Here is a 14,095-nt window from a genome sequence, read left to right as displayed (position 1 = left end):
TAACCTTAGGTAGACACAGTCCTTTGAGGGCTGATTACCACCATGCCATTTTAAAATGCTAGCAGATAACCATTAAACACCCTTTAGTAATGAACTTTTTATAAACAATAAAACCACGATTAACTCTAGTATAATAATAAAAAAATCTCTATAGCAGCAAGACAGTAATTAAATGCTCTATAGCATTTTGGAAGAATGATTTTCAAGTTTTAACCAGGGTAGGAACTAATAAGCATGTAACAAATAAAAACTAGTAGTGTTATTATGTGATTGTTTAACTCTATAATACTGTGATACAAAGAGAATATCTATAAAAGAGATTGTCCAGGGGAAGAGGTAGGAGAAGGGAAAACTGAGTCCAACTAGTCATCTTAGATAAAACATTGAAAACTGGAGGAAAGAAAGTGCATTTTTTTTTGTTTTGTTTTGTTTTTTGTGATAGGGTATGCCGGAAAGAACTATGATTAGATTTATAAACAGGTCATGAGAATTCTATAAAAAAAGAACATTTTTATCCAATTTAAGTTTGCATGTTCTCAAAAAATTATAAATGCTATTTACATCGGATGTATTAAATAACGTCTTATAAACTGCTAAAGAATGATTCATGTCTTATGGGAAAATATACTTAGATTTTTTTAAAAAAATCACTATATTTTGAAATGTAGTACATGTTCCCAAGTTTAAAGCAATATTTTTAGTAAACATGAACAAATTATTTTAAGAATTGAAATGAGATTTTTTTTTAAATGTTTGATCTGAGATCTGGGCTAACATTCAGATATACACAGTTGTTGCAAATTGGACATTAATATGTATGTGACTAACTACTGAACATTGTGGTAGGATGAAAGAGCTCAAGTGTGCCATAAAATGTATCTATCTGTCCTGGGCCAGGACCAGAACCAAGTACTCAAAAGTCAAAGTTCTGTAGTTAAAACTCCCTGGGTCTCTTTCTGTTTCTACCATTTATTGTCCTTGTGAAATTGGATGAGTAACCCTCTTCTTGTTCAGTTTCCTCCAGGCACTTGATTCAACAGAGCTTCTCTGTAAACCAAGTAGGAGGAGTCACATTAAATACTGAGTGGATAGTCTAGAACAGGGTAGATATTCTACATGAGAGAAAATGAAAGAGAACACAAAAAGAAAAAGGAGAAAGAAATGGAGACAGAACTTAACACTTTATTAAGTAGAATTAGGGACACATTTTCCAGTGGAAAATGGCAACTGGCTGCAATGAGGGTCTGAGTTTTGTAGGGTTAGAAGAGCCTCATCATGGAAGGAGTTTGTCAATTTTGGAAGGCTTACATTTGGTGGGCAGGGGGATTTTGGTGGGTAGAGGAATTGTGAAAGGTCAATTTTCTTTTTCCCAAGGAGTTGTAAGTTTCAACTTCCTTCAGTACAGATGATGCTGGATGTTATCGTCATCATTGTCATCAGAAGGCTTTGAGAGAAATAAAATTATGAATAAATATGATATGTATTTCAGTAGTTAACAGACTAGAAAGAAAGTTTCCTAAGGATCTTATAAAAATCATGCCTTATTGATACAGTTTTGTTTTCTGTGTTAATTGCTGGTATTCCGTGAGAATTCAGAATAATTTGAAATTTTTGAATATGCATCAATCAGATTTTGGTTCGTAAGGATCTTTCTTGTCTCCAAATCACCATGAAAACAGGCTACTTTTCAGCAGGGTTATGCTGGACATATTGTGTTTCATTGCCAATATGCAGAGGATTTCGGTGATAAAAAGAATGTATTAATTAATTTCTCCCATTTATGTTAATATACTTTCCCTTTAAAAATTTATGAGTCTCTTTATCAAACATAGTTTGAGCAATATTCACTGAAGTCCAAGCTCATGGAATCTTACAGAGTCAATATGGAGCTTATCTTTTACATAGATTTGGAGTAAATTCATTGAAATTAGAAAATATTCTGCATTGGCACAAGCATTTTGTTTGCAGAGTCTATAAGAGAGTTTGAGTTTGCCTTCCAGGGTGTCATCTTTAATTTATAACTATAATGTGTTTCTTATTTTAAATTAGTTTATGTTAGCATAGAATTTCATCATTTCAATTAAAATTTCACAATGATTATTTCATTTTATTTTCAAGACTGTTTTCCCTGTTTCTTTTTTATTTTTTTATTTTTATTGTTGGTTGTTCAAAACATTACATAGTTCTTGATATATCATATTTCACACTTTGATTCAAGTGGGTTATGAACTCCCATTTTTACCCCGTATACAGATTGCAGAATCACATTGGTTACACATCCACTGATTTACATATTGCCATACTAGTGTCTGTTGTATTCTGCTGCCTTTCCTATCCTCTACTATCCCCCCTCCTCTCCCATCCCCTCCCCTCTTCTCTCTCTACCCCATCTACTGTAATTCATTTCTTCCCCTTGGTTTTTTTTTTTTTTCCGCTTTCCCGTCACTTCCTCTTGTATGTAATTTTGTATAACCCTGAGTGTCTCCTTCCATTTCCAAGCAATTTCCCTTCTCTCTCCCTTTCCCTCTCACCTCTCATCCCTGTTTAATGTTAATCTTCTTCTCATGCTCTTCCTCCCTACTCTGTTCTTAGTTACTCTCCTTATATCAAAGAAGACATTTGGCATTTGTTTTTTAGGGATTGGCTAGCTTCACTTAGCACAATCTGCTCTAATGCCATCCATTTCCCTGCAAATTCTATGATTTTGTCATTTTTTAATGCAGAGTAATACTCCATTGTGTATAAATGCCACATTTTTTTTTTTTATCCATTCGTCTATTGAAGGGCATCTAGGTTGGTTCCACAGTCTTGCTATTGTGAATTGTGCTGCTATGAACACTGATGTAGCAGTGTCCCTGTAGTATGCTCTTTGTTTTCCCTGTTTCAAGATAGGATTTATTTAAGAAATTCTATTCCCATTTTGTAGATTTTGTTTCTCTAATAAATACATATTTTTCTAACTTTTAGGATCATTAAATCTCAAACAAGCTAAATTACTAGTAAAAAACAGTAAATTAGGAGGAGACCCATAATTGTAATCCAGGTATTTTTATTTCATTGCAATGTACTTTCCATTGGATGTCGCTTCTTCATTGTGTATGTGTATTAGTGTGTCTGTGTGTGTGGCCTTTAGGGATTTATTGGCCTTCAACTGTGTATTATTTTGTCATGCTTTTTTTTGTACTTTAGAACTTGAGAAAATCGTTAACCTCTTTATGTGACTTGCTTATTCTATGCTCATCTACTCTTCAAGATATTTTTCAGTAATTCTGAAGTTTAATCAAAAGAATCATAAGAAATCTACTAATTTACTTCTCTACAAAGGACAAAATAAAAAGAATATCAAAGAAAAAACAATAACAGAGTAAAAGAATAGGCTTAGTCTTGTGGTTTATCCACTCCAGGATTCTTAATTGATAATAATAACAAGGAACAACAAATTGAAGAGTAAGACATTTTTCTATGAAGTCAATCTCCATCACTCTTTAAACCTTATTTTTTCTATTAATTTCACACAATACAAATGCTGTTTTTCTGTGCTTTGTATTGGTCTTGTGTATTTAATAAGGATATATTAAATATCCCTAAATAAATGACTTCTTGCTTTATGTAGCTGCTAGTTAAATGATTATCATTTTAACAAATCTGCCAGTTAGGACCTCAGTTTGGGTGTGTATGGCAATTAATAAGACTCAGTCTCTAACTTTCAGGCACTTAAACATAGTGCAAGTGTTAGGACATAGAAATATTCCTGGGATGCAATTACTTAGGAAAATTAATGGGGAGTGTAGTGGATTTGGCAGCAGGAATACCAATTAAGAGACTGCTGCAGCAATCCAGATAAGATGTCAAGATTCGAAGGAGAGAAGTGTGATAAACAAAGAAGGATCATATTAAGGGTCATTTTAGATTGTGTGTGTGTGTGTGTGTGTGTGTGTGTGTTGCCAGAGAATGAACCCAGGTCTTTGTGAACACCAGGCAAATACTCTCGTACTGAATACATCCCTGGTCCTCCCTTTTAGATAAATTTTAATCTGTCTTATTTATTTTTAATTAATGCTTACTGTTTTTTTAATCTGTCTGTTCCCTAAGGGGACACATATTCTGCTTTTTTTTTCTCCTCATATATCAATAAAAATAACCTCAAATAAAAACATCAGCTAACTTCAAATTGCTTTAACTTTGTAACATTTTATTTTGGCAATTTCAGATTTACATTAAAATTGTAGGAGTGGTACAGAGTCTTAATACTTCCCAGATGTTTCCATCTTATCAAAATATGTTAAAACTTGCACACGTGCTAAGACATATGCATCATACATATACTCACAGGGATTCACATGTTGTAATTATTTTCTGAACTCTGAGAGTAAGTCATAGACATGGTATCTCTTTAATCCCTGAATTCTTCTAGGTATATTCACTTATAAGTGGAACACCATCCTGCAAATTACCAGAATCCCTGATTCACTTCAATATCTCCATTTATTCTTCATCCACTCAACTGTTCTCAGTATAATCTTTGCTTTTCCTCATTTTTAAACCAATTTATTTATTTAGTTTGGATTTTTATCTATAATCTTCTAGATTATTTTCAATCATGCCTGGCTGTTATGGTTCAGATATGGTCTATTTTTTTTCCTAAGGGTTCATGTGTTGAGAGCTTGGTCCTCCAGAGCGGCAATGTGAAGTGAGGTCCAATAAGAAGTCCTTGAGTCATATGGAGTAGGTAGTTTTTATGGGACTCTGAGTTAGTTCTAATGGGACTGAATTTTTATAAGAATGAGCTTGACTTTTGAATCACTCTCTCTGGCTTCCTGAATGTCTTATTCTTGCGGTTGTGATGCCATCTACCATAAGGCTTTCCCCAGACCTGAGCTTGTATAGCATCATGACCTTGAATCTTCAGAACTGTGAGCTAAGTCTTTTTTCTCTATAAAATTACTTATTATGCCTCGGGGATTTTGTTATAGTGACGAAAAATGGCCAAAAACACTGACACTAAGTAATTGTATGACAATTACTTACATGTTCCACAGAAAAATCTACCCTAACAAGTAAATACCCAAGTTCTCCTTTCAAGCCTGTGAAATTATAGTATAGTCATCTAGCCAGAATTGATGCTACAAGTATCCATGGAATGTCCCTGTCTTAGGGAGAAACTCACTTCCTATGGCAATGTTCATGAGATTAAACTATGCTATAGACTGTGCTCTGGGATTAGAAAGGGGAAGTAAGGAAGGTAATTTACTCAATCAAAGTCCAACTTCTCCCATAAGAAAAAGTTTAATGTGGGAGAGAGTATTACAAATGTTCGTTCCTTCTTCCCTTAGGAATTCTGCCTTAATAAAGCCAAAATATATTGTAAATTCAAGTAAAAATTCTATTTTAAAGAAATTTTATTTAAAAATGCAAGCACACATCATAACTATGTATTTATACAGCACAGCATTACATGAATAATTGTACTTTAAACATATTCTTTGTATAAATGTATTTTTAATACTAAAATATATCTTTCTGTACTTAAACATGATATAATCATTCACATATTTCTACAGAATGTATTCTAAACACTGTAACTTAAATATTGGTACGTTATATACTTTACATAAATGTTTTAATCTGGCAAACCATATCTTTCTTAAATAAAAGTAAATGTAATACTGTTTTTCAGAAAATTATCATGAGTTCTTCCTTGGTTTTGTTTGTTTTTCAGGGGCATAAATAGAGAACCTATGAAAATAATTATAACCAGAAATAAGTTCATGCAAAATGTCTGTTGTGCTAAGTATCTGAACCTATTAACATGATTCTAATATCTGACTTGGAAATGTCTTAGAAACCATTCTTCTCACTTCTAATTTGTGTGTAAATGGTTGTTGGTTCCATTTCATTGCATGATATAGAATAAAGATGTCAAGTGTGGTGCTTCTTCTGATGTTCCTAATGTTTGAGTTCAGAAAAATTTTAGTTCTGTTTATGATTAGATGGTCTTATAATGCCAGTATATAAATGAGTTCTTTTTAAAATTGTTTTCTTAGGCACAAAAATGTTCATATAGTTTCATTTTAAATATACTTTATATGTGTAGTGTTAAAATTCTTCAGCAATTGGACTAGGGTGATGAATAACATAAATATACACAGGTGACACATGTATATAGAAACTAACTATATTGCACATAAAGACACACATACAAATGAGTAAAACTAAAATTGATTAAATCTGAACAAGATCAGAATATTGTATCAATGTCAATATCTTGGTAATGATATTACACTATAGTATTGCAAAGTGTTACCATTGGGGGCAAAGTATACAAGGACTGTTTCTGTATTATGTTTTACAGTTCATGTGAGTCTATGATTAGCTAATAATTTTTCAAGTAAAAAAGTTCATGCCACATTAAAAAAAAGTCCCTGTTGAATGTAATTAAGAAAGAAATTTGACTTCACATACATATTCATTTTGCATCATTTTGAAGTTCATCTCAAGGAATTTTATTAAACTGAGTCAGTTTGTTGTGAGACTCTAGGCAAATGAATATCATGAAATATTTATATGCAATGTCTGATTATTTAAAATATTGCATGACGGTTATTTATTATGTTTTTAAAAAGAATGAAAATTCTCGTTTGCCTTTGGCAACCAAGGAATTCATTATGTGGTTAATTGGGCTTGATTTTGTGGGGATGAAGCTGAATAGTAAAAAACATAGCAGTAAGAAAACTGACAACATGTTTAAAAATGGAGACAAAGACCTTGACAACACCTCACCAAGGAAATCCCATGGATAGCAAATAAACATGTATAAAGATGTACCCCATCATATATCTTCAGGGAAATGCAAATTAAAATAACAATGAGATACTACTATCCACTTATTAAAATAGTCAAACTCTGGAACACTGATCAAACCAAATACTGGTGAGAATGTGCAAGAAAAGACACTTTATTTTGTTACTGTTGGGAATTTTAAATGCTACAGCCACACTGAATTACAGTTTGTTTTTTTCTTTTAAAACTAGATGTACTCTTAGCACATGAGCTAGCAATTCATTCCATGGTATTTACCCAAAGGATTTGAAAACTTACATTCACACAAAAATGTGCTTTATTTATAACTATCCAAACTTAGAAGCTAGCAAGATGCCTTTCAGTAGGTGAATGGGTAAATATACTGTAGTTCTTTTAGCATAGAAAGTTATTTATTGCTTCATGGAAAAAAAAGAGCTACAAGGATATAAAAACATAAAAATACATGGAAGAATCATAAATGTGTATCACTAATTGCAAGAAACCAATCTGAAAATACTATATGTTGCTTGCTTCCAAATATACAACGTTCTAGAAAAGCGAAACTATGAAGTTAGTAAAAGACCAATGACTGCCAGGGTTTGAATATGTCAGAGGGATAGGGATATGTCATAGGTCAGTACACAATTTTAGGGCAATGAAATTCTGTATGATAATGTAACAGTAAGAGTTGCTTGCCATGATTTGTCTGAATCCATTGATTGTACAATACCAAGAGTGCACTCTTAATATAAATTATGGACTTTGGTTGATTGTGAATGTGTCAATATACCTTTATCAATAGATCTATCAATATTGTTAATCATGAAATGTACCTCTCTGGTTAGGGATTTTGATAATGTTGGAGGTTAGGTATGTGGATATCTTTGATAAGGATTTTGACAATGAGGGAGGCTAAATAGGTGAATGCCTTTCATAGGGTGGAGTCAGGGGCATATGAAAAATTTCTGTAAATTCCTCCAATTTTGCTGTGAACTTCAAAATTGCTATAAATATTTAACATCTTTTTTATTGCTTTCTGTTATTTTGTTTACTACCTGGCTTCCACACTTTATTTCCATTTCATTCTCGATGGCACAGTTACAACTATCTTTTTTTTTAAAAGCAAACAAAATTCCTTCCTTCCCACTCTGTGCCAACTTGCTGGGTACTTCTTGTGATGAGAAACAGACTTATCATGAAGAATAAGAAGTTCAAGCTTAAAGGTTCCTCACATGCACAGATCCCTCCTAAGGCCTTATGCTTATTGTTTTGCTTATAATTTTTCTCTTCTTTAAGAAAGAGAAAAATATGATTAAAACTTCAGACCCTATAATGCTATATTTGAAACTCCTGTCATTTTAATTCTCTAGCTACTTCTATTTTATTCTTTCTCTCTCTTGGTAGTGGTACTGTCCAACTTCCTCATCCTGGATTATTTCAATAGCCAAATAATCTTGCTTCTTAGGCTAAATAGACAAAAAAATTTCCTTACATTTCTAGTTCTATACCTATAATCTTATTTGTACTCAAAGCATTTTCCACTCCCTCTTCCTTAAAGAATGAGACTCTTTCTACTATCTAAAAGTAATCACCTAGAGTGTCCCACTTCTTTAGTCAGTTGCCTCTGTTCTTACCTGTACTCAGTTTGTTTGTAAATATGTAAGTATGTATTTAGTTAGTGGTATTAGAGGTTGAACCCAGGGCCTTGCACATGAAGTCGTCTATCACTCAGCTATGTCCCGAGACCCCACTTTTTTTTTTTTTGAGATGGGGTATAGCTAACTTGCCTAGACTGGCCTCTAACTTGTGATCCTCTGCCACCACCAGCATGGCCAAACTAGCAGGCTACAGGGAGGGGCAATGGGAGATTGGAAGAAAAAAGAGTCACACACGCAGATCTAGAAGACAAAGAGCTGGGGTCAGGTGGAGCACTGCTCTCTGATGGAGAATCAGGTTTAAAGAATTACACCAGCAATATTTATTATATATGTCTCTAAATCAGATTAAAGACTATGCAAGCATTATTCTTTGTATCCTTGAAAGTTACAGAGTTAGCAACAGTATGCAGCTATTACCTCAGTTACATTTTACAGTTGCAATATGCAACATCTTATAGTTTTGATGTGAGGTATCCACCAAAAGCTCTTGTGTGAGGCAATGTAAGAACAATTAAATGATTATTTTATGAGAGTTGAAAGATAGTGAGTGGATTAATCCACTAATAGAAATGAACTGGGTGACAACTAAAGGCAAGTATGGTGTGGCTAGAGGAAATAGATCACTGGGCCATGCCTTTATTTATTATTTATTTATTTATTTAGTCAGTCCTTGGTGTGGGGATCTCTTTCTCTCTGTTTCCTGGTGGCTTTGTCTTGAGCTGTTTTCTTTTCTACACCCTTTACCATGATGTTCTGCCTTACCTTGGGCACAAAGAAATGCTATTGGTAGCCTATGGACTGAGACCTCTGAAGCCATGAGCCAAATAAACTTTTCCTCCTCTAAAATTGTTCATGTTTAATCTTTTGATCAAAGCAGCAAGAAAGCTGACTAAAGCAGGCTATTCACATGCTTTTTCCTTGAACGTGAATTTTGAACAGAATTATAAAAACAGAAAATTGGAGCTCATTCATTACTGTAAGGTTACTGACATGAATCTTTTGAATTGATCCTGCTGTCCTAAAATCCAAAGAAAACTTATTTTTATTTTTTTCCATGCATGTTTCTGTCCTCTTTCTGTCATTTTTATAATCTATATAGTTTGTGATAAGTTCCCTTTCAGTCCAATTCAGTTTGAATTTCTCACTTTGAAAGATCCCTGTTTAATGTGTGTGTATGTGTATATGTATATGTATATATATATATATATATATATATATATATATATATATATATATATATAGAGAGAGAGAGAGAGAGAGAGATTGTTTTTTAATGAAAATGATTCTTGTGGGTGAAATGAGATAAAATTAGGTCATGAGAAGGGATATTTTTGTGCTAATTTGCAGTCTAGTTAGGTCTTTATCTTAACATCACTGGAGAACAATTATTATAGAATTTAAGTAACAAGTACTACGTGATCATATTAATATTGTAAAAACATAGCTTCAGGTTCAGTCAGAAAAATACAATACAAGCAGAAGGAGTAAATGTGGGACCATTTAGGAAGCAATTATATTAATAAGGAAGTGAACCTTATGATGGAGAAAGCAGATGGATTTCAAAGGGACTTACATGGCAAAACTGACAGAATGGTCTCTGAAGAGCTTCTCTATGTTGACTCTTGGGTTTCTTGAAAGTCCTAAATGTGAAAGATGGCTTATAGGAAAGAGTTTCTTAGGCTTCTGGCTTATAAAATTCTATGGGTGAAAAGCCATTTAATAATGAAATTGGAAAAATGAATGTTAGATTTAGATAAGCCATATTTTAGGTTAGGCATTGAACATACTGAATTAGTGATTCTTTTGTGACATCAAAGAAATACATACAATAAACATTGGCTATTTGTGTCTCAGGCCTGGCAAATAGCTTTTTAAAGTTATACTAGGCACAGAATTTTTTAAACTCCACAACCATATAGAAAAGTTCCTATCCAGTTGAGGATTCCGCCTCAAACTCCCTATGCTAAAAACTTGAACTCTGCCTTTACTCCCCCTCCTTTTCCTTTATTGCTGATGTCAGTGAAATTCATCCCTATGCACAAAATTGTCACGGATAGTAACCTATGGATCATAATTATGTGTTGTGTCTTCCCTACTTTCTATTTCGAAAACAATCAAAAGGATCTCCCTTTTCATTTGAAAATTGCTCTCAAGTTGTTTGATTTTATTATATCCTCATGTCATCCCATGGTCCTCTTTGCATTTATTATGCAATTGTGAATATAAGACTTTGAATTTCATCTGGAAATTGACTATATGCCAAAGAGTGATGTGTGCTCCGTTAATATCAGTTGTTATTCTCTGTGGTTTTACTATTGTTATTAGGTTGCTATATTTAGATTTAATGAAGCATTTATTCTCAATCAAGAAGACCATTGAGATGATACAATTCTATAAATCTGTGATATAAAATCAGAGTAATAAACTTTATTTGGTGTGAGAAGAGAAATGAGTGACTTCGCCATGCTTTCTATTTATTAATAGTCTTTTATTTCTCCCTTATGATATTTATAAGTGAAGCAAATAGTGAAAGACATTTGATTTTTTCCTATTCAGTGATAGTGTTAGACAAAACTTCCTGGACAAGGACAATCACTTTTCTTTTTAAGAATTTACTTCTGAGATTGTGTGTTCAAGTTAATCTTCTTTACATGTCAGCCTTTCCTCAATGTATCAATTTTTTTTCAGGGTAACTGGACAGCAGTTATACAAATTAGCATATGTTGCTTAATAATACCCAGAATTTGCCATAATTATTTTGAATGTCAAATAGGAAATTCAGATATATTTTACCCACAAAATTAAATTAGTATATGGATTCATTATACTATGTACAAAACCTAGGTGACATTTTTTTTCCTATTATTTCTGGATTATCTAGAAAAAATAAAAACAAGAAAGCAAAAACAGTTCATTTCTTATACAACTATTTTTAAGTTTTTTCTAAGGAAACAAAACCACATGAAATTAAGTAAAATTTAAACTAAATGTTGCCAAACTAAATTTTTGGTTTGCATCTTTTTTTTTTGTAATTATTTTCTTTTTTATTTGTTTTTTTTTAGTTACATATGACAGAATAATTCATTTTGGTATAATTATACAAGCATGGAATATATCTTATTTAATTAGGAAACAATTCTTGTGGATATACTAGGGAGACCCTCATTGCTATACAAAATTACATAGAAGAGGTTGTGAGGGGAATGGTTTGCATCTTTTTATACTTTCATATATTGAGTCTGTTTTAGATTTGATTGATGACCACTGTAGTTACTACAAAAAGGAAAAAAAAAATGTAAGGTTTCTTCCATTTGGCCCAAACATATTATAGTAGAATCCATCAACTGGGTCTAATGATGACTTAAATAGCACCTTTAATGACACTTATACTGTTTAAAATTTAGAACTAGTGGTGAGTAGACTTGAGATGGTGATTTTACTCTGGTCATTCATAGAGTAATAGAGTAACAACAAGTAAACAAAAGACATGAGGAAGCTTACTGTGCTAAGTGAACCTGATCATGTTGAAGATACCATGTTTGGACTTAGAATCCACTAGTCCTCCAAGGGAACACAGTTCTCAGAGTGAATATGATCTTTCCAAAGGCAGGGAGAAAACCTGCCAAAATTATTGCCAACTTTTGTCTTTCCAACATATATACATCCTAGTGACTTTCATAGCTGTTAAGTATTTCAAACTTAATTTCAAAAACTGTCCTAAAAATTCTAAATAAATTTCAGCCATTTAAATTCTTCTGTGTTTTTAAATATGAAGTACATTTAAATAGATAAATTTGGATGGATAAATTCAGCTTTTGTCCTACTGTAGTGAATTGAAGTTGACCAACCTAGTGTTTTATTTAAATACATTTTTAATATCATCATATGTAAGTTATCCTTGAATATATATTTTATGTCATTTGGATTGAAAACCTGGTTGAGTAATACACTCTTAGGAAGACAATCTAGACAGCTGACTATTCTAATTCTGAGAAAAGAAATATATAATCACTTTCTAGAAAAAGTACTGAAGTATTTAGTGATCTGCCCCACCCTCACTCTCCCTGGTTCCCTTTTTGGTAATTAAACAATTTCAAGAAAATTACTTATAAAGTCTTTACTTATGAGTACATATGTAGGACTCATATTCTAGAGCAAAGTATAGCCAACTATGACCAAAATGCCAAATTCAGCTTGCTGTCTGTTTTTGTAAATAATATTTTATTGGAAAGCAACCCAACCATTTGTTTATATATTATCTTCTGCTGGTCTCATGCTATAATATCAGAAATCAATAGTTGTCATAGAGACAATACAACCTATAAACCCTAAAATATTTATTATCAAGCCTAAAAGTGTGGAATACACCTAGTGTATTAGATAACTGGAGTGTATCACTTTTAATTTCTTCCCATTATAGTGAATTTATGTTTAGTAATAACTATGAAATGAACTGAATGCAATAGCCAGGAAAGACATGTAGTCAGTGAAAACTGTTTTTGGTTTGAACTTATTTTTATATTTATAGAGAAGAAAAATTTTAAAATGAAAAAGTACAAAAAGTAAAACAAGAATACCCTTTAATTTTTCTTAAATTTTAATTTATTTTTAAATTATAAAATAGGTCCATTCAATTAATCCATTAGTCAGCAATAATAATTTTAAAATAAAATAAAAGTGAATTTTATCAACCTGAAATATGTATGAAAGATATAATTTAGGTAGATAGCAATGGTACTGTTTTCTTAGTATTATCAAATACAAAGAAGAAAAAAAATTCCACTGTTGGAGACATTAAAGATATTATTAAGATATCATTAGCCAAGAAAAATATCCCACCTGTAGTTTCCACTTATTGCTTTATATTTTTTTGTTTATTTGTTTGTTTTTTTTTGTTTTGGTACTGGGGATTGAACTCAGGGGCACTCAACCATTGAGGCATACCTCCAGGCCTATTTTATATTTTATTTAGAGACAGGGTCTCACTGAATTGCTCAGCACCTTGCTTTTGCTGAGGCTGGCTTTGAACTCGTGATCCTCTGGCCTCAGTCTCCTCAGCCGCTGGGATTACAGGCACAAACATACACTAAGTACTGGGTTCTATCCCCAGTACTGGGAAGTGTGTGTGTGTGTGTGTGTGTGTGTGTGTGTGTGTGAATGCAAGTGAAAACTGTAAGTGGTCTCAGAATAAAAATGAAGTAACATAATCTTTTTCTTGTAGTTACAATCACTGTGTGATATCTTATCCATTATTTAAACCCAGGAATATGAAGTACCACAGGAGCTGGAGACAGAAAACCGTGCCTCGAGCAAGCCTGAATGATTGAACTGCTGTGAATTGTGAATTTAATCTTGAATGAGTCAGTGTATTCTTCCAGGTAGAATACAAAGTTTATTAAAGTATAAGTAATAAAAATGTGCTACTTTGAAGGTTACATTATTTTGAAACTCAGCAGTAACTGCAGCAATTATGTAGCAATTATTTTAGCAATTATTTATTTTTATGTATTTTGCACAGTGCTGCTTTGTATTGCCTACACTGCAGCAGGCATCTATTGCCCTGTGCTTGTTCTGCACTGTGCGTTCTCTATTTAATCTTTGCAATTGTATTTACTTATTTGTGATTTACCTTTTTG

This window comes from Spermophilus citellus, assembly GCF_964194105.1.
Source record: "Spermophilus citellus genome assembly, chromosome: 10".
Lineage (NCBI taxonomy): Eukaryota > Metazoa > Chordata > Mammalia > Rodentia > Sciuridae > Spermophilus > Spermophilus citellus.
The sequence above is the reverse complement of the archived record's forward strand: the minus strand, read 5'-3'. Positions refer to the sequence as shown.